The sequence below is a fragment of the Hyaena hyaena genome, unplaced genomic scaffold, assembly GCF_003009895.1.
Source record: "Hyaena hyaena isolate Hyena2069 unplaced genomic scaffold, ASM300989v1 scaffold_505, whole genome shotgun sequence".
Classification (NCBI taxonomy): Eukaryota; Metazoa; Chordata; class Mammalia; order Carnivora; family Hyaenidae; genus Hyaena; species Hyaena hyaena.
This window is the reverse complement of record NW_024081134.1, coordinates 234,610-254,121: the sequence shown is the minus strand read 5'-3', so window position 1 is coordinate 254,121 and position 19,512 is coordinate 234,610. Positions and strand designations below refer to the sequence as shown.

The window sequence follows — 19,512 nt, the reverse complement described above, 5'->3', positions numbered from 1 at the left end:
GGAGAGAGCTGGGGCTCATCCCCTTCCCGGGTTGGGGGGGGAACCACATGGCTGCTGGTGTGGGGGGTCTGGGACCAGGCTACCTGGCTTCACATCCTAGCCCACCCTTCTGAGCCAGGAGATTCAGACACATCCTTGGGCCTTGGCCGTCCCTTTTGCCAAAGACAGATAATTAAGTGTTCCTCTCTGAGGCAGGAGGAAGCTACGCTGACCAGAAGTCTGCCCACTGCGTTGTATTCTTTGGTCTAAAGGCACCACATGAGTCAGGGTACAAATATAGCCAGGTATTCTACTATTTGATAAAAATACTAGGGCACTGGGCCTTCCTAATATAGCCGAGCAGACACATCCTAGGGACGCAGGCGGGGATAAAGGAGCACGTGCCTCGGCCGGCAAAGCTGCAGGCTGGAGAGACAGATAACCCTGAGGAGAAAGCCAGCCGCCATCTTGGCACCTGGGCCCGCGTGCCCTACACCACAGGACACCTCGAAGGACCTATGGGGGCTGCATGTGAGTGCGGGTTCTTTGGCAATAACCTCCAGGCCCCCAAAGCGGCTCTTTATCCCAGCAGGAGGTGCTTCTGTAGTCATCAGTCCCTTGCTTCAAGCACTTGCTAGAGCCAGCTTCACCTGAGAGACACGAGAATACGAAGATGACCGAGGTACCTCAGTTACTGGTCACTCAGGCAGTCGCTCCCGCGGCACCCACTGGATGAAGGACTCCTGCTGGATAAAGCAGACGCAGCTCGGGTCCTCGAGGCCCACCCAGACCTTATCCCCAGAGGTGGTCGGTCACCAGTGAGGGTTTGCTCTCATCACGTGTGAGATCCGTATGAGGTTCCCAGGTTTCCTGGGGATGGTGGCTCCTCAGCCCCCACTTGAGTGTGTTTCTGCCTCTGCCGTGTGTGTTGCTTCCTGGACTGTATTCTTCCGTTTACATACTTTGGGCTCCTCTGCCAGGTCCGCCTTCGCATGCCCAACTAGCAATGCCTGGCACGTGGCCCCGATAAATGGGTCCCGGCGTATCTGTCTCCGATGGTGGGCTCCCTGGGGGCAGGCCCCTTACCTTTGTTTACCTCTGTACTGGAGACCCACCCTAGGGTCCATTGCATCATAAGTGCTGCCCATCTGATGAGTGACTGGTGCATTCAGCAAATCTGTGAAAGCTCAGAAAGAGGAGCAGTGTGTGGGGGGGGGGAGGGGGGATAGGCAGGACCCCACGCAGAGGGAGATGGTGTGTGTGGGGCATTCGGCACAGTGCCTGACAAAGGATAAGCACTCACTGCCTGCTATTATTGTTACCTTGAGCAAGCCACCAAATGCCTCAGAGCCTCAGTTTACTTGTCTATAAAATGGGAGAGGAATCCCAGGTGCCACAGGATTCTTGGGGGTGAAGCCTGCCAGGCTCCTCCCACGGCCCAGTCAGTGTCAGCTGAACCCATCCAGCAGCCTTTGAACCAACTAGAGAGCTGGGGGTTGGGGGGAACCCAGAGCAGAGCCCCTCCCCTGGAGCAGGGGGGAGAGGCATGAGCCTCTGTGGTAGAGCAGGCCTAGGGCAACTAGAGCCTCGGGGGGCTGGTCCTCAGCTACAACGGCTGCCCCTGCTGACTCCCCCTTCCCCCCAGAATGATGTTTTGCACATGAAATGAAGCCAGTCAGGAGGCCTGACCCGGAAGACCAGATACCCCCGAGGAGGGAGAGAAGGCTCGACCTTGGCCCTGACGCTTGCTCAGCCTTCTCGTTGCCATGGCTCCTTTCCGACTTTTCATCTATTTTTTAAAAATACATAATTTCCTAAAGGGAAATTAAATTGGATCGTTCATTCATTTGAGGGACGATAGTCTGCTAGGGCTGGCCCCAGAGCTGCTGGCCTCTAATCTCCGCTAGGGCCCAGAGGGTGATCTGGGGGACCCCTGCAGCCTCCGTGTGAACTCTTCCCCATCCCCACCCCACCCGGAGCCTTCCCACCCGGCAGGCCTTCAGCCCAGCATCTCCTGCTCTTCTCCAGCTGGCTTCCTGGAGCCTGGGGTTACCTCACCCATGTGGCGGGTGTCCACTCCTTCGCCCAGGACCCTGACCCAGCGGCGCCTGCCACCGCGCTCTAGGCAGCTGGCCCTGGCCTAGTGGGGGCGAGGCTCTCTCCCGATGCTGGGAGAACACCTTTCTGAGTGTTCCCGGGGGCCGAGTAAGAGAAACCCAAGCATGTGTGTCAGCCTGCACCCAGAGGTGGGTGTGGCGGGGCTGGGTTTGAGGCTGGTTTCTACTGCTCACAAGCCGGTGACCTCAGTGAAGTTATTAAACAAACGAGCCCTGTTGTTACCATCTGTGAAATGGGAATGGGAAGAGACCTTCCTTGGTTGAGTCCTTGTAGAGATTAAGCTACAAAGGGTCCAGATGAAGAAAAGTGCTAGCACAGTACATGGCATACAGTAAGCACCCCATACATGTGCAGTGCCCTTATGTTTATTGATTGCTTACGTCGTGCAGGGGTCCTGCCCTGGCCAGCCCTGGAGGAAAGCTACATTGCAGTCTGATTGCTCCTTAACACTGACCCTCAGCACCAAAGCCCTTCGACTGTGCCATCTTGGGCAGTGCTGGGTGCACAGGGACGCCACTGTCCTTGCTAGTGAGGGGTGGCACACGGGGCCACTCAGTGTAGGGGCAGAACCAACTGAGCAGCTGACCTCAGGGGTGTGAACGCCAGCTCCTCCGGGGTGCCCCACGGTTCCGGGGAGACGGCGCTGACATCCCCTCCTCTCCTCACCCCTGCTGTTGGTGAAGGCCAGCGGGCAGGCCCTCTCTGGCCCAGCACAGCTACTGCTCAGCCAGGGTTTACTAGGCACCAGTCCCGTAGGAGCATCACCCCGCCCAGGAATTAGCATCAGCTTTCAGGAAAGTAAGTCCGAGAGACTGGCCCTGCGTCTCACAGGTAACGTAGCCAGGGTCGATCCTGCCCGTTCTTAAGCCCCTCGTCACATCCACTGCCTCCAGTCTGCTGGAATCACTCTGTGCCGAGCCCAGGAGACAGGGGCAGGGAGAAGGAAAGGAGACGTCGGAGCCTAATTCTCGAGGCCCCAAATTTTCTGAGACAAATGCCGGTGTTACTCACCTATTCCCCGTGAGTAATATCTCTCCAGGGAAGGTTTAAAATAGAACTTTAGTCAGACCTTAATGGAGCTGATTGATTTCTAAACACAATCAAGCCCCGGTCCTCTGCAGCCGAGATGGCTGGGTGCTGACGGAGAGGGTGGAGGTGCAGACTGTTCGTCCCCAGGACCCAGAAACACATGACCACCGTCGCCTTTTCATTCCCCACCCTTCACTGAGCCCAATACCCAGATAAGTCGAGGATGACGCCACACAGCTAACACAGGGTTCATTCATCCAGCCTATTGCTTGAGCACCTACTAGATGCCAGGCACTGTCAAGGTTGCCTAAGGCTGAGCAGCAAACAGAACAGATACAGCTCCTGGGTTTATATAGCATTTTCTGGCTTTTCCCAAACTCCTTGACATCTTTTGTCCCAGAATACAGTCAGTCGAACAGTGTAGACGATAAGCACCTGGCCTCGAGCTGCTATATTGTTGCCCCACTCACTGAGGATGAATCCTCTCTTCTTCCCTGTACAAGGGACACAGGGGTCACCCCACCTATGGAGCCCACGAGGGAGGTGAAGTGGGAATTCCCAGTACGGGATAGCAGCAGGACCGGGGTGATCCCTGCTCCCTCCCCCAGCGGTCTTATACAGATAAAATCTGCTCAAATTGACTCTTGATTGTGGTGTGAGGAAGGTGTCCCTGCCTGGCTGGGTGCGGGTGCATGAGTCAGCCTGCCGGAGGCCTAAGCAGCTGGAGGGGGTGAGAGGCAAGGGTTGAAAGGAGTGTACATATGAGACCAATTATTTCAGCCCCCAGTTATTAGCTTGCCTCCTCTCACAGCTGCCACAACCCTTCACAGCGAAGACCCCAATTTGTTAGATCCCAGGGAGAGTCCCTGCTTTCTGCACGCACACACACACACACACACACACACACACACACACACACAGTCTGGAAAAGATATAGCCAAGTTTTACTGTTATTTCAAGCTACTCAGTGGAATGTCCTTTGCCTTTTCTGTTATTAAAGCCTTGGGCTGACAGCCGCAGACCAGCTCCCGAGGTCCTGGGAGATTACCCTGCCCTCCCCCTTTGCAGAGATGTCTACAAGAAACACTGCATTTGCTGTTAGCTCCAGGGCTGGAGAAAGGCATTTGCCACCTTCCTGGACTCGACTAATTGGCTGTAGATCATCACTGAGAAGAGGAGGGATAGTTCTCAGACACCTGCCATCTCTCTAGCCAAGATGGATGCTTGGGGAGAAGTTCAGGGCCTGTCAGCCTGTGCCCAGTGTGGACCAGTGGCTATAGCCTTTGGGAAAAAGTAGGTAAATGGAGCCCAGAGCATAGCTCCTTCCTCTGCCTCCATGGGTCCTGGGGCAACCTGGAGCCAGTTCTCAAGGTAATTCAGTCTCAGCATGAGGGACCTGCCCTCCTCCAGCAAGGTAAAAGCCCATTCTATAAGGAGAGATTAAATAGTCACTGGGTCCAGGACCTAATTCAGCCCCAAATCAGAAGAAGGAAATAAAAACTAGGGGGAGGGAGAGTTTAACAAGAGACACAGCACTCCCCCAGTCTATTTGAGATAGAACCACAGATGGATTCAGAAGGCCTCTCCCACACTGACCCCTGGGTTATCTGCTCCACGATCATGGGCAGAAGGGGCAGACAAGCGCCCAGGCACCTCATCCATCCTTGGTCTCAGTAATTTCCTGTCCACACTGGCAGTGCGGGACCAGAAAGCGGCTTCTTACTTGAAATTTCCGGTGCTGCCTTTGGAGCCCAGGAGAGGCTGTGAGAAACCGTTTTGGCCAGAGCAGATAGCAGCTGGCAAATGAGGAGGGCCCGAGAGCAGGCCAGGCACCACAAGGTACCATCAGGACTGCCTTCATCTTCAGTGAGCGCATAGATATCCGGGGGTCAGGGTGGGGGCCCTGTCCTGATCATCGGCGAGCCCTCAGCCCTCTGCCCAGTGCCTGACACACAAAGGCCATCAACCAGTATTGTTTAAACTGAGACACTTGCCCTGTTCTTGGAGAATCCTTGATCAAATGAGTAGGTGAGTACGCATGCGTGTGTGCACACATATACACACACACACACCACACAGAGGAAAGGGGACACAGTTTTTTCTAAGGCCAAAAAAATAACTTTCTGCTATTAGAACAGGTGAGGCCAGGGCACTGGATTCTCTAGTCCACTCAGGCTCTCACTCATCAAATCACATTTCTCTTTGTCACCTACACAAAGCCCCTCCCTCACCTCCCATCGGGACCTGCTAGTGCAGCCCAGACCCACCGCTAAGCCCCCCACAGCTCCCCACCCTACCCCACCTCCGTCTTCCTCAAACTAAGCGCAGGCCAGCATCCTTCTCTTTCTCTCCCAGAGCCAATCCCAGACCTTCTCGCATCAGGCCTCTGGAAGAGGACACAGCCGCCGGCCCTGGTTCTGCCTCAGTTCTGTCTGGCTGTGTCCTTGAGGTTAGGAGTCTGAGGTGACCCAGAGCAGGGGTGGGGTTCAGGGCATCCCTATCCCTCTTACTCCAGCGCTTGGAAATGAAGGGCAACTGGAAGTCAAGTGCATCTCAGGATCTCTGATCTCTGGCAGAGCCCACTTGTGAATTTCAAAGGCCCTAGACAGCCGGATGCTGGCTGGGGGGCGGGAAGGGGGTGGGCGGAGCACAGCAGTTGGGGGGAGGGCGTGGAACAGAAATATTGCCTGCACAGTTGACAGTGTCCTCATTGCTGCTGGTGATTTCATTGTTCTCATTAATGACCATCTGTAGCCACTCCCCCTCACCAGCTTAGCTCATCAGGATTTCCAGAATGACCTTAGACCAGAAGCTGTGCAGGAAGAGGAAAGCAGGGCTTAGGAGAGCCTATGCATGTTCCCTATTGACCCTGAACCCGGAAGCATTTATAACAGCTCTCGGTCGGCTGTTGCTTCAACTGCCAGTCATCGACTAGGGAACAGGATCTGGAAGCAGACCATATTCTGGAATTCAACAGACTCCTTTTCCCTGGAGCAATACCTCCAATAAAGAAAGCCCTTGCATTCATACATCATCTACATCATCGTGGCAACGAGGAGGAATGAGCCTGTGGACCAGGAAACTTTTGACCAAGGGACATAGTTTGGGGTGTGACTTTGGTTCCTGGATTCATTGATCTCAAGAGGTAAATGAGTTCTGGGCGATATGAATAAGCAAGTGCAAAGAAAATTCAGAATAAGGGAGTGATGGATGTCGAGCCAGATGAATTAGAAAAAATTTCCTGAAATAGGAAATATTTTTTAGTACTCGAAAGAGGAAACAGAATGAAACTGACACGTATTGAGTTCCTACATCTGCATGTCTGGCTTTGAACAAGGCACAAGTACTTTTGTTCCTGTGTGCTACATTCTGGATGGTTCCTTCCAACTTTGAGTGCAGTGATTTTCTCTTCAGCTGTGCCTAATCTACACTCAACTCCATCCATCAAGAGTTTAGTTTGGGCTGTGGTGGGTTTTTTAGTTCCAGAATTTCTGTTTGGATTTCTTCAAAATTTGCTAGACCTGCTTTTTAGTCTCTGTGCCCTGACAACATTTTCAAGCTTGCCGTTTATTCCTTTGAATTGTAAACATAGCTGTCTCTGGGTGATAATTCCAACATTTCAAGTGTATGTGCATCTCTTTGTTATCTATTATTTCCTCTGGTTCTCACTCGTAGTGTTATCTTTCCCTGTGTTCTTTGACTCTGTGCTGGACAATACGTTTCTTTTTTATTTCTTTATTTTTGAGAGAGAGAGAGCGCGTGTGAGCAGGGAAGGGGCAGAGAAACCTGAAGCAGGTCCCAGGCTCTGAGCTGTCAGCACAGAGCCCAATGAGGGGCTCAAACCCACGAGCAGTGAGATCATAACCTGAGCCAACATCGGACACTTGTCTGACTGAGGCACCCAGGCGCCCCTCAACATTGTTGAGGGTAGCTTAGGGTGAGAGTATTTTTTCTTCAGGGAGGATTCTAGATTGCTTCTGCCAGGCACCAGTCCAGGACCACTTTCATCTGAATTCCTGTGCCCAGATTCAAGGCTGTGTCCATGGGAGGGTATATTTTCTTTCAGTTCATCTTTACCGTGAGAATGAAGCCCTTCAGGACCTTGACTTTGAAAGAGGTGGAGAGTATTTGTTCAGGCTTCCCACTTGGAGGGGAGAGGGGATTCTGCGAAATCCACAGCTCATTTTTGTCACTGTGACTTCTGGATTAACTTATTCTTCAAAGGCAAGAGTGGGGTCAAGTACTGGGCTCTCCTCTCTGAGCTCCCACCTCCTCAGAGATTATGGCCCAGTGATTCCCCATTGGTGATCTAAGATGTTTATTGTATTTCATCCAGCTTTTTCTTTGTCCTCAGCAGGAAGGGTTTATTCAAATCGCATAGCTTTCCATTCCTGGAAGCAGATGTCGCCTCTCTCATTTTTCCTTATGGTGATCGGGTGAGGTGAGCACATAGGAATATTCCCACTTTACAGATGGGAGGGTTGAAATGGACCAAGCCAAGCGGTCCCCCCGTGGAGGATACAAGAGTTGAATCAAGACTGTCTGAGCCCGAAGCCCGTGGTTTTCTCACTCTTCTGTGGTTGGGAAGAGAAAAGAGGAGCAGGAAAGGTCATAACAGCCGAACAGAGTCTCCTGGTCAAAACAAAAATCCCCAAGTGGAAATGGCAGGCCAGCTGAGCAGGTGCTCCCCTCTGGGGTGGGGCTCCATGGGCCCCTTCCAGTGACCCTGTTCCTGGGGAAACAGCTGCTATTCGCAGAGCTGAGTGTACAAGAGGCAGGTGAGCATCTAGGTCGGGACAGATGTGTCCCCCAGAGAGAGTACCCAAAGGGGGGTGCTGGGCTCACACGGCCTGGGAGGGAGGCCAGAGCGGGGTTCTGATGAAGCCTAATGGGAACCATACAGTGTCTGCTCCCCACCTTCCTCTCTCCCCTTCCTGCCTCCTTGTCCCCCAGCCTCCAGGAAGTCACCTGGAACACTTTGGTCCCAGACCTCTGAGTTTATGAAAACATAAACACATTCAATAATTACTTCCCCCCTCCCACCGCACCCCCCCACCACCAAGCCAGCGGCTGTGTTTTTATCCTGCAGCAACAGCAGCAGCGAGGATTCACTTCAATGCTTGCTCCAGGCCCAGAGAACAGCAGACTGGATGGACCCTCTGCATCCCTCCCCACCCAGCTGCCATCTTGCTCTCAAGTAAAAGTTTGCTTTCTCCCTAAAGTTTAAGCCCTCTGCTGAGCCAAGCTCTTTAAAAGGAGTGGATTTATGCCCCTCGAGGACTTTCCTTTTGCACTTGGTAATACTTCTAAGATTAATTCTCACACCGTCCGCCCAGGAGCTCATTAACACACAGAGGGTGAGTCTCCGTCTGATCCTGTGGGGCTCAGCGGGGGGGGGATTCTAGCAGCCAGGAGACAGGGAGTGTGGACTGCGAAGCCAGGTGGGGTAGGGGCAGGGGGCGAGGGGACCTAGCCTGGCCCTGGGTACGTGCCCAGGTTGTGGCCGTGGCCCTCTGCCAGGCCCTGGAAGAGTTGCTCCCCGCAATGTCCCTACGTGTCCCCTCTCCAGTGGACTGAGGCTGAGATGCAGGCGTTTTCCTCTTGCAGATTTTCTGACGCTCTTTTTCCCCACCAGGGTTGCTGTTTCATCAAGATTAATAGTCGATTGAGTCATTTGTAAAGGGGCCCTTTGATGAAGAGGAAGCACATAAATAAACCCTGCCTGTCCCTTAGGCCGCCCTCTCCTCATGGCCCCCAGTTCTGCTTTGCAGCCCAGAAGCCCTCTGCCCCCTTATTTGATACACAATTGCCCTGCAGCAGGCTCACCCAGCCCAACAGCCGCGTGCACAGGCCCTCCAGGGGACACGGGGGAAGTGCCGTGCAGGTGGGCGCAGGGGACCATGCAGCCTTGTCGGACCCACGTGTCCTGGGTCCAGCATCCTTCCCTCACGGCAAGGCGGTGGGCAAGAGCGTGAACACCAATTCCAGTTCTGCTGTCTATTACCTATGTGGTTTGGGGACTGTTACTTCTCCTTGCTGAGCCTCAGTTTCCTAATCTGCAAAGTGGGGATCATCACAAACTCTGTGTCCTGGGGTCGTTGGGGGAGTCGGTAAATGAGTGCTCACAGAGTCCTTGGGCCTGGGCCTGGTGCTTCACTCATACACTCCTGGTAAGGGAGCAGAGCGCTCGGTCCATGGCCTTCCCTTGGGGGTGGTTGTGTCCCACAGAGGTTACCAGCGGGGGGTGTCATGCAGAGCCATGCGGAGCCATGGGACTGGCCGGCTCATCTCCTTCCCTGCAGCCCCCACCCCAGGAAGCCAACTTCTCTGAAGATGAATTGAAGGGTGCGGGGCAAAACGTTATAAAGGAAGTGTCCAGAGTACAGAGGCCCTGTTACAATGCAGTGTGTGTGTGCGGTCGCATTGGGGTCTGGGGGAGTCTGAGAGGTGCAGGGCCCTAGCCCATGAGCCTCCCTCCATTCAGATACAGTTAAATTAAGCAGTGACAACACGGAGAGCACATGGCCAGGGACGCCGGAAGGCTCTGATCACCACAAAAACAGGGGAGCCCTTGACCAAAGCATCCTCGTCATCCTAGCAAGAGCCAGAGAGGAGCTGGGAAGGGGTGAGGGTGGAGGAGGAGTGACAGGCCAAGGACGCGGGGATATGAAGGAGGTCTTGGTCCCAGGGGCAAAGGCTGGGCAGCTCCGGCCCTCGGGTGTTTATTGAGTGCTTTCCAGTTCTCCCAGCCCCATTTGTTAGCTCTATAGGAGAACACAAACCAGCAGAGGACACAGCCCTGCCCTCAGGAAGCAAGAATCTAGCTGGCAACGCAAGTCCCGCCCCCCCGAAACATTAAATAAGCAACAAGGGAGTTTGCAGGGCTGTTGGTCCTACGTGAAAAATGAGCAGTGGCTTTAGCCATCTCTGAAAACGAGGGGGTCGGAGTAGATGGTTCTTCTTGGAACTAAGTTTATTTTTTTAACTTTTGATTATGGAAAATCTCCATCATATAGCAAAGTAGGGGGGCGTCAGTGAAGCCCCACAGACCTACCTACCTGGCTGCATCTTGTTTCTCCTCACGTGCCTTTCGTTCCTGGGGCATTTTACAGCACATTCCAGAGATGTATCATTTCCCCCATAATCCTTCAGTATGCATGGAACATAGGATATTTTAGGTTTCTTCCAGCTCTGATCGGGTGTGAGTGCATATGCGGGGGTGAATGTCAGAGTACTGCTCCGGAGGGGTGAGGAGGAAGTGATGTGTCCCTCTGGCGTTTGCGGACGCAGGGAATGCTATTTTACGCACACACGCGCATTGAACCAGGGGCCCCACGGACCACCTCTAACCAGCCCAGATAATCTTTCCGGTTCCTAGTGGACCTCAGCCCAGGTAAGTCCGGCTGGAACAGCTTGGACATAAGGGTCCAAAAGAGGCAGAGTCTAAGAGAGAGAAAGAGAGACCGGGCTGCTGTCCCTTCCAGGCCGGCATGGGAGGCATCTACTGAGAGCCCTGGGAGCGGCCCTCACCCTTTCCTTCCCTGGCCGCCCTGAGTGGGGTCAGGTGAAATGGAGTCCAGCCCACAGCTCAGGTCCACCTTCCAGAGCCAGAGAAACACTCCAGGGGAGTGATAGGGCTCACATTTATGCGACCAGACCCAGAAGCACTGAGCCCGGGGCTGGCCACGTGTAAGATGCTGAAGGATCCTTCTGGGCTTTCCCGCAGCTCGGCAGAAACATAACCTGGCCGCAGGCACCAGAACAGGGTTTTAAGTGCCTGAGATGAGGCTAGAGGTACTAGTTAAGGGTCTTCCCCTTTTCGCGACCATGAGGTCACGTTCACGAGGCGCCTACTGTGTGCCTCGTGCTACCAGGCCTGCTCTCGCACGGCCGCCCACCGAGGAGGAGAACGGCACTAATCCACAGCCGTGTAAATGCTGTGCTGGCTCTGTGAGTGCATAGGGACCGTCCCCTGCCAGGAGACGTTGGTCCTGGTTTTGCCAGCGAGCGATTGCTCACAAGGCTAAGCCATCGGCCCAGAGTCGCACAGAGAGAGAGAGAAGCAAGTGTCCAACGCAAAGCCCATGTTCTTGGCGTGACACTGCATTCTCCCCCGCCTGGGGCCTGCCTGGGGAGGGAGGACAGGCAGGTGGGAAACAGTGGCCTCCGGCGCAGGCCAAGTGCAATGGGGAGCCGCGGCATGACTGGAGAGCTCTGAGGAGGGCTGTCCAGCTGACAGAGGGACAGACACGCTCTGTGGCTCCCAGCACAGGACTGGGACCTACAGGTGTAAGTCACAGGTAAACTGACAACGTGGGGAGCCCATCCATGGCCCAGATTGTTTCGTGCAGAAGAGTGACTAAGCTCTCCATTATGGCTGAGTTATGACTCGTTATACACAGTTATAGAATTATAACTAGTTATATATATGGATAACTAGACCTTACATATATATGGTAACTATAAGCTATATATAGAACTAGTTCTAACTAAGCTCATCTCTCTGTTGATAAAGAGCTTTTACAGACGTGACGTTCGAAACAAGCCTGTGAGGTAGCTCGCTGCGACGCCATTTTTCAGATGAGTAAACTCAGGCAGGTCCTGATTGCCTGAGGTCTTAGCTGAGTAGGAAGAGCCAGGACTTCAGCACAGGCGTGTCTGACTCCAGGGCCGGTGCAGGGGAGGTCCCCAGAGGGTGGGGAAGAGGCTGATAGACCACCGTGGAGAGGATCCCTGTGCCACCTTGAGACTCCGAGACAGTGGAGACAAAGAACAGTTCTGATAAGGCCTAAAGGAAGAGGGAGAGCAGCTCCTAGTCCTTAGGGGGTGGGGTGGGAGGCGGGGGAGGGAGAAAACCCAAGATGAAGGAGGCCGGTGCTGGACAGTACAGGGTAGAAGGGAGGGGGCCTCTGCCTGGACAGCAGAGCTGGGTTATATAATGAGGGGGACACCTGGTGGCCATGTATAGGATCCAGTGGCCACATTGCTTAGCCCCTCAATCTGTTCTGGCCTGGGGCTAAGACTCTTCTCAGCCCCAGGGCACTGGGGTGGCTCAGTTGGTTGAGCCGTTGAGTGTCCAACTTTGGCTCAGGTCACAATCTTGCAGTTTGTCAGCACAGAGCCTGCTTCTGATCCTTTGTCCCCTCTCTCTCTCTGCCCCTCCCTGGCTCGCGCTCTGCCTCTCAAAAAAATAAAATAAAATAAAATAAAATAAAATAAAATAAAATAAAATAAAATAAAATAAAATAAAATAAAAATTAACAAAACAAAACAAAACAAAATAAAATCAAGTAAAATAATAAAATAAAATAAGGGCACCTGGGTGGCTCAACTGTTTAAGCTCGTGGGTTTGAGCCTGGCGTCAGGCTCTGAGCTGGCAGTGTGGAGCCTGCTCAGGATTCTCTCTCTTCCTCTCTCTCTGCCCCTCCCACATCTGTGCTTTCTCTTCCTCTCTCTCAAAATCAATAAATAAATTTTTAAAAATCTTTTAAGAAATAAACAAGTAAAATAAAATAAGACTCCCCTCAGCCCTGCACCCTTAGGTCCTGCCCACTCCCCTCCCGCCTGTCACTTCTGTCACCACGTCACTGGAGCCACACAAGAAGGTGACGTGCTAGCAGAGGCAAGACCAGACCTTCAGAGAAAGCCCGCATCAACAAGTCCTGGGTCCACAAGAATCTGTGTGCTTGTTCACCTACTCACACCAGGCTCTGCCCCAGCTGCCTGTCCCCCCATGGACAATAACCTCACTGCTGTGTCCCCTTTGGTTGTGCCATCTTCTGTCTGACTTGGGCCACACCCCCGCTTCAGCTCCACAGACTTTTCGGGCCCTTCCTTCCTTCTCCCCAAATCCGGCCCACGCCTTCCGCAACAGGTGCCCACTCTGGCACTAACCGAAGGCCTGGCGTGGCTTGTCCTGCTCCACTTCACAGTCAAGGCAGCTCATCGCTGTCTGAGAAACGCGAGCCAGCCCAGGGCAGCAGAAGGCCGAGGGCCGCCCTGGGGAGAAGGGCTGTTGTGATGAACATATGGAGAAAGAGAAGCAGATGGCCCGGGCCTGCGGGACAAGGTCTCTGAGGGACCACTGGGGTCTGACCAGACGCGTGTGCTGTTCCTCATGGCTCTTTCTTGTCAACCTCGACTCCCGAGAGTGTGGAGGGGGTAAATGGGGACAGGTCTCCTGGGGCTGAGGTTGCAGAGAATGACTGAGCAAGGCCCAGTTTCCAGAAGAGCATGCCTGTGGAGGCCAGGGCAGGGACTTTGCACACGCCAGTGTGATTCCTGACCCATGGATGCCCCAGGCGAGGGCACATGTCCCGCCTCCCGGTGCAGGGCTGGGTCTAGTCAGGACTGGATGGTCTCGCAGTCTCTGGGACCCCAGCCCTTCAACGTCTGCCTTCTTTTTTTTTTTTTTTTAATGTTTTATTTCTAGGAGAGAGAGAGAGAGAGACAGCGTGAGCAGGGGAGGGTCAGAGAGAGAGGGAGTCACAGATTGAAACAGGCTCCAGGCTCTGAGCCAGCAGTCAGCACAGAGCCCGACGCGGGGCTCGAACCCACGAACCGCGAGATCATGACCTAAGTGAAAGTCGGACGCTTAACCGACTAAGCCACCCAGGCGCCCCTCAACGTCTGCCTTCTGAAGGCCACATGTCCTTGCCACAATTGGAGCAAAGCCCATTCAGAGTGCACGGGACAACAGAGTGGGTGTTTGCGAAGTGTCCCCAGAAATAACGAAATCCCAATTTTCATTTGAATATTTTGCCATTGACAGGAGACCAGTAATGAATATGGTTACATTCCCCTTTCCTGGTTCTTAACACGAAGCCGGCCGACACGGCTCCTATTTGGTTATAACATCGGTTCTCTGTCTTTCTTTTGCTGTCTGCTTGTCTTCTACACTCGCGCATGCCGGTGTGTCTTTCCGGGAGCTGTGAGAACAAAAGGGGTTGTGATTGAATAGGAAGCCAGCTTCATTCAGTGCTGTGACGTGATGGCCCCTTTTGGTGACATGGCTGTTTACACACAATCACACGGTCTTCGCTGCACTCCTACTTGTCATGACCCAAATACACTCAGGTACAAGGGCTTTGGGACCAACTGACCACATGGGTGTCTTCAAAGATTAGGCTGGGAAGTGGTGGTCTGCTCCAGAGGCTGAACCCATGAAGGTTAACCTGTTGATTTAAGTCATGATTGATTTTAGCATTTAGTTTTTTCACGTCTGGAAACCCCGCTTGGTTCTTTTTCGGATGTGCCTGATGATTTCTGACGAAGTGCTGTGGCCAACTCATCTTTGCAGTGCCATCCTTTGTTTTGGAAAAATATTTCCTGTGTAACTCTTTGTGTCTCTTGATTTCAGGATCTGAAGCTCGTGGGGGCGGGGCACGTAAATCCATTGCTGGTTTTCTTCTGTTGACCCTCATTCATGGCTGCTTGCTTCTTTTCGATTTGCTTTTTTTAAGCAAGCTCATATGTACCTGATCTTAATCTGTATGAATCCTGAAGGCCTGTGTTAAGGATGTTTTCCTCCAGATAGGATTTAAATCTGATTTTCCCAGAAGCCAGGTAGTGTGACCACTCTTGGGAGCACTTTCACTCACTGATGGGGCCTGGCTTTACTTGAAGGCTCTGAGAGTGTCCCTTTTTGCTGTTGGCCCGAGGTTCAGTCTCCAGTGACAGGTCACAGATCACAGGTGATGTTGGCACATGCCCTCTGAGTAATGGTGCTCCTTCCTCTGCTTACTACTCCCTCCTCCCAGCTGGGATTTCCTGCTGTGGTTTGTTCCTTTTTGCTGGGGGCAAAATGGGTTTCCGCTACTTCAAGCGAACCCAGCAATGCATCATCAATACCAAAAAGTGTATTTGATTCAGGATTTATATGTTTTGCAGCAGAAGGGCTCCCTGACAACCTGGTCTGCTAGAGTCAGCAGTTCCATTGCTAATCTGTTTATAGTTCATGCACTTGTTCAGCAAATATCGCAAGTACACGTCATGTGCCAGGCATGATTCTAGGTCCTGAGGATACAGCCTCTCCCCTCCTGGAGCTTGCAGTCTGATTCCAGAAGGAGCCAGTCCCAGGGGTCCACTCCAGTCCATGGAGCACACACCAGAGCGGCTGCTTCATCTCCTATTCACTCTGAACTATTGCATCCATACTGGGCATCGTGCAACAAGGCAGGCACCGGCAGTGCAGAGATAGACAGCCCTGGGCTCAGCCTGCGCTTATCAAACCAGGGAACAGGGAAGAGCTATTTCAGGGGGTTATATCACCACATAGAGGAGTAAGTGTTCTGATGGAGATGGAAAGACAGACGCACGAGTGATACTCTGCTTGGAGTTGGGCCTGGGGGTTGATGAAGGAGGTGATATTTGAACAGCATCTGGAAAGATGAATAGTTGTTGCCTGGGAGGCGGGGGTTGGGGGGTGGGGGAAGAAGATCATTTCCAGCAGAGGGAAGGGCCTGGCTAAAGGCCTGCCGTCCTGGAGGAGCCCAGTGCATGAGCTGGGCTGGAGATGGCCACGGAGTTTGCCCGGGCCCGGGTGCCACCCTGCATTCCCTTCCCTCCAGCCTCACACCAAGTCCATGACCAAGTCCAGCAACTTCTGCTTCGCAAATACTGGGTCTGTACCCCCTCTTTCCCATCTCCGCCCACCACTTTGGCTCAGGCCTCGCCATTTCCTGCCTGGACTGGTACCGCAGTCTCTTAACTGGTTTCCATGCCTCTGCCTTCATCCTGTTCCAGTCTGTCTTCCACTCTGCTGTCAGGGTCCCCTTTCAAAGAGGAATACTTGATCACGTCACTCCCCCACTTACAATCCTTAGCTGCCTCCCACGGCTTTCAGGAGAAAGCTCTGAGTCCTTGGATTAACCCAGAAGGACCTTCATGTGACCACTTCCCCATCCTCATCTCCCATGTGCCCCTTCTTCCAGCCAGTAACTTCTTATACCTCTTGGGCAAGCCCTACTGCTTCACAGCTCATAAAACCAGGCTGTGCCACCACCTCCAAGAGGTCCTCTGATCACCGCCCCCCCCCAGCCTGATTTAGAGCCCCCTCCTTCATGCTCATGCAGGACCCTGTGCACATTCTTCGTGTAGCATCATGCCATTGAACCATCATCACGACTGCCTGTCTACTCTCCCTGAGACTGTAAGCTCAGGGGACATGTGGGCAGAGGCTATCTACTTGGCTTTGTATCTCCGGGCACCTAGCAAAGTGAGGATACAGGGTAAACACCCAGCAGGTGTTTGATGAATCGATCAATCCGGAGGGTCAAGGGTGGAAACGTGTGGGCCCATGCAGCTCTGAGTGTGTGTGGAGTAAACAAAACAGGCAGGGTGTCCCTCCGAGCCGTCACGAAGGCCCCGCCACCTGATTTCTGATCTTGTGGTCTGGGTTTCCTCAGAGGTGCTATGGCTGGCCTGAGGCTGGTTCCTGGCCGCTCTTTGCATCTCTGACATTCTGTGAGCCTACAGATCTGTGACCTGTGCAGAGAGGATGCTTTAGAGCAGTGGTTCGCAAGGTGTGTTCCCCAGATGGCCAACAGCAGTGGCGCTTAGGAACATGGTTCGAATGCGCATTCTCAGGGCACACTCCAGACCTAAAGAATCAGAAATCTGAGTGAGGTCAGAGCCCGGCAATCTGCTTTAACAAGCTTTGCAGTAATTCTAATGCACACGGAAGTTTGAGAAACAGTGGTTTAGGAGAGCTTTGTCACCCAGCACAATTGCCGTGGAGGGGGCAAGGCATGGAGGTTATTGCCACAGACTCCGCGAGCCCAAGAACCTGACAGCTGTGACTGTTAGTGACCCGGCACTGCAGGCCAACCATGCCCATGGCCTGGAAGGGCCATGCTTCCCCTCTTCCCAGGCCTCCGTGCTGGCAGAACCCAGAAACATCTCCCTTTGCACTTTTCTCCTCTCCTGCAGCAGGACACGGAGAAAGAGGGGTGCTTTGAAGCCACAGGACGCTGATATGGAATGCCGGCTTGGCCAAGCAGATGGCCCTGTACATGTTACCTAGCTCCTTTCAGCTTTAGTTTCCTCAAACACGGAGCAAATAAATAATACCTCATATGGCTGCTAGGAAGACGATACACACTGATAATAAAAATAGGTTATTACTGAATTGTTACAATGATTGTTATTAGGTCCTCCTGCCCTGAGCCTCAGCTCTCCCCTCAGAGGAACCTCAAGTTTCCAAAATGCCAACCCATCCTTTTGGCTCCTGGCTCACCACAGGGGCCATTTTGAAGGTGAACCCAGAAGAGTACTTCACTGCAGGGACAGGACCAGACACTGTTTTTGGCGGCGGGGGGGGGGGGGTAGGGGGTGGTGGGAGAGGCATGCTGTAGAAAGGAAAAGTGATATGAGGCTTTCATTTGATTTCCCCAAGTCCCCCTCCTTGAGAATCAAGAGTCCAAGGGTAAAGTCGTTTGCAGGGGTATGGCTAGGCTGCTGTCCTAGAGGCGGTCACCTGGGAGCTCCCTCCCCACCCCATGCTCTCTAACCAGACTTTCTCTCCCCATGCTGGCTTCTCAGGGGGCCATGGCTTGAGGCTGTAGGGACTAGTAGCTGTGTATTGGGACTTTGGAATTTAAGAGACCTGGTTCTGCCATTGGCAAGCCAGGTGACCTTGGGCCTATTACTTAACCATTCTGTGCTTCAGTTTCCTTATCAGTAAAATGAGGATAATAATTGCATCTATTTCTTAGGGTTGCTGGAAGGCGCAAACGAGATCATGTATTTGCAGTAGCTGATATGATGTAAGAGCTTAAAAAAAGTTACAGCACTCCTACTTCGTGGGAGGGGATTTGACCTTGAAAGAGGCTGACCAGATGTTTGTCAAGGGAATGAATTCATCAGTCAGGCTGGCGTTTCAGGGTCCTCCAGGGTGGCCTACCATTGTCCTTTGCCCTCAGCAAGGAGGTGACCACAGGGGTTTGAGTCCCTAGAACTCGCCCTGGTGCCCAGCCTGCTGGGAGAATGCCTCTCCTCACCCTGACTCCACCCACCAGGACGACTTCCATCCCCCATCTGCATCCCCAATAGCAGGGCTCCAGGCGCAGAGGAGGAAACCAAGTTCAGGGGCCTCCCAGTGGAGAAGGTGGGTGTAGAAGTAGGTGTGACAGTGAGGTGGAGATGGCTCCCTTGCAGAAACTCAAAGACGAGACTTCCTGACAGAGTTCCCAGCAGCTGGGTCCTGAATGGGCACCGTCTGGCCCCCAGGAGAGAATGGACACCCCGCCAGATGCGCAGCCTCGCCCCTGCCTGAGAGGCAGGCAAGATCAGACCAGGGAGCTCGGTGCAGTGCGCACTTATCTCTCAGCACCTTGAGGAGGAAGTGAAGGCAGCAATTAATTGTATAAGGCAAGTGGTTTGTGCAGCTTAAGTTCAGATAAAAAGTTTAATTATCCCTAAACCCTAATACAAATTAATTAGCCTTCCGTATTAGGAGGGTAAGCCTCCCCGCTCTTGCCACAGCCCAGACATCACTGCGCATTACCGAGGATGTGCCAGGAAAGAGAGGGAGGTGGGCAGAGAGGCACCGAGGGCCTGAGCCCCGCCTGCTCCGGGCCAGACCGCTGCCTCTCGGGCCACAGGGAAGGTCTAGGGTGAGCACCATACTCATCTGTACCTGGGAGTCCCTCCCCAGGGACTTTCCAGTCCCTTACCTTCCTCCCCTCTCAGAGCCAGGCCAGGAGTGGGGGAAGGGAGTCCTTATTTGCATGAAGAATGAAGACAAAAGGAAATAAGGCTGAGGCCTTACTTTTTTTTTTTCTAGGCCATGACATTTTCTCTTTTGCTTTTCTCACCCCTTTCTTTCCTCAAAACTCCACAAAGAAAATAGGCCAGAGATGCCAGCAAGATGTAGAGAGCCACTGTGGGCTCCTGTACCCCAGCGCTCCTACCCAGGTGGGCCCCAGGAGGCAGGACAAAGCCCTGCCCCCCATGATGAGCCATGCAGTCATAATTAGCTGCTATGTAGTGAGTGGTTACTGTGTAGCGAGCGCGTAGTCTTTGCAACAACATTGCAAGCTATGTTTTATTCATTAACTCACACACTCCACCAACATTTATTAAAGTGTGAGCTGGGGAAGGACATGCTTGGATCTGCATTTTACCAATGTGGCTCTTTGTGAATTGTAAAGGGGACAAGATGCAAGTGAGAGGTCTGGTTAGGAAGCTTTTGCTGGCATCCAGTCTAGAAGCAGCGGCGGTCTAGGCCCTGGGTTCGTTCAATAAACACCAATCAAGTTTGTACTATGTGCCAGGAGTGAGCATTCTCCGAAGAGGCCCTCACTAATCCCTCACAACCACCGTGTGAAGGGTGGGTACTGCTATTTTATCAGCCCCAGGAACTGTGGTCAGAGACGCTAAGGGGCG

General features: G+C 53.2%; 1 protein-coding gene across 2 annotated transcripts in view; it reads left to right on the top strand.

Moving 5' to 3' along the window:
• Positions 1 to 19,512, top strand: part of KCND3 (potassium voltage-gated channel subfamily D member 3) — a 206,297-nt gene that overhangs the window by 169,608 nt on the left and 17,177 nt on the right. The window lies entirely within an intron of this gene.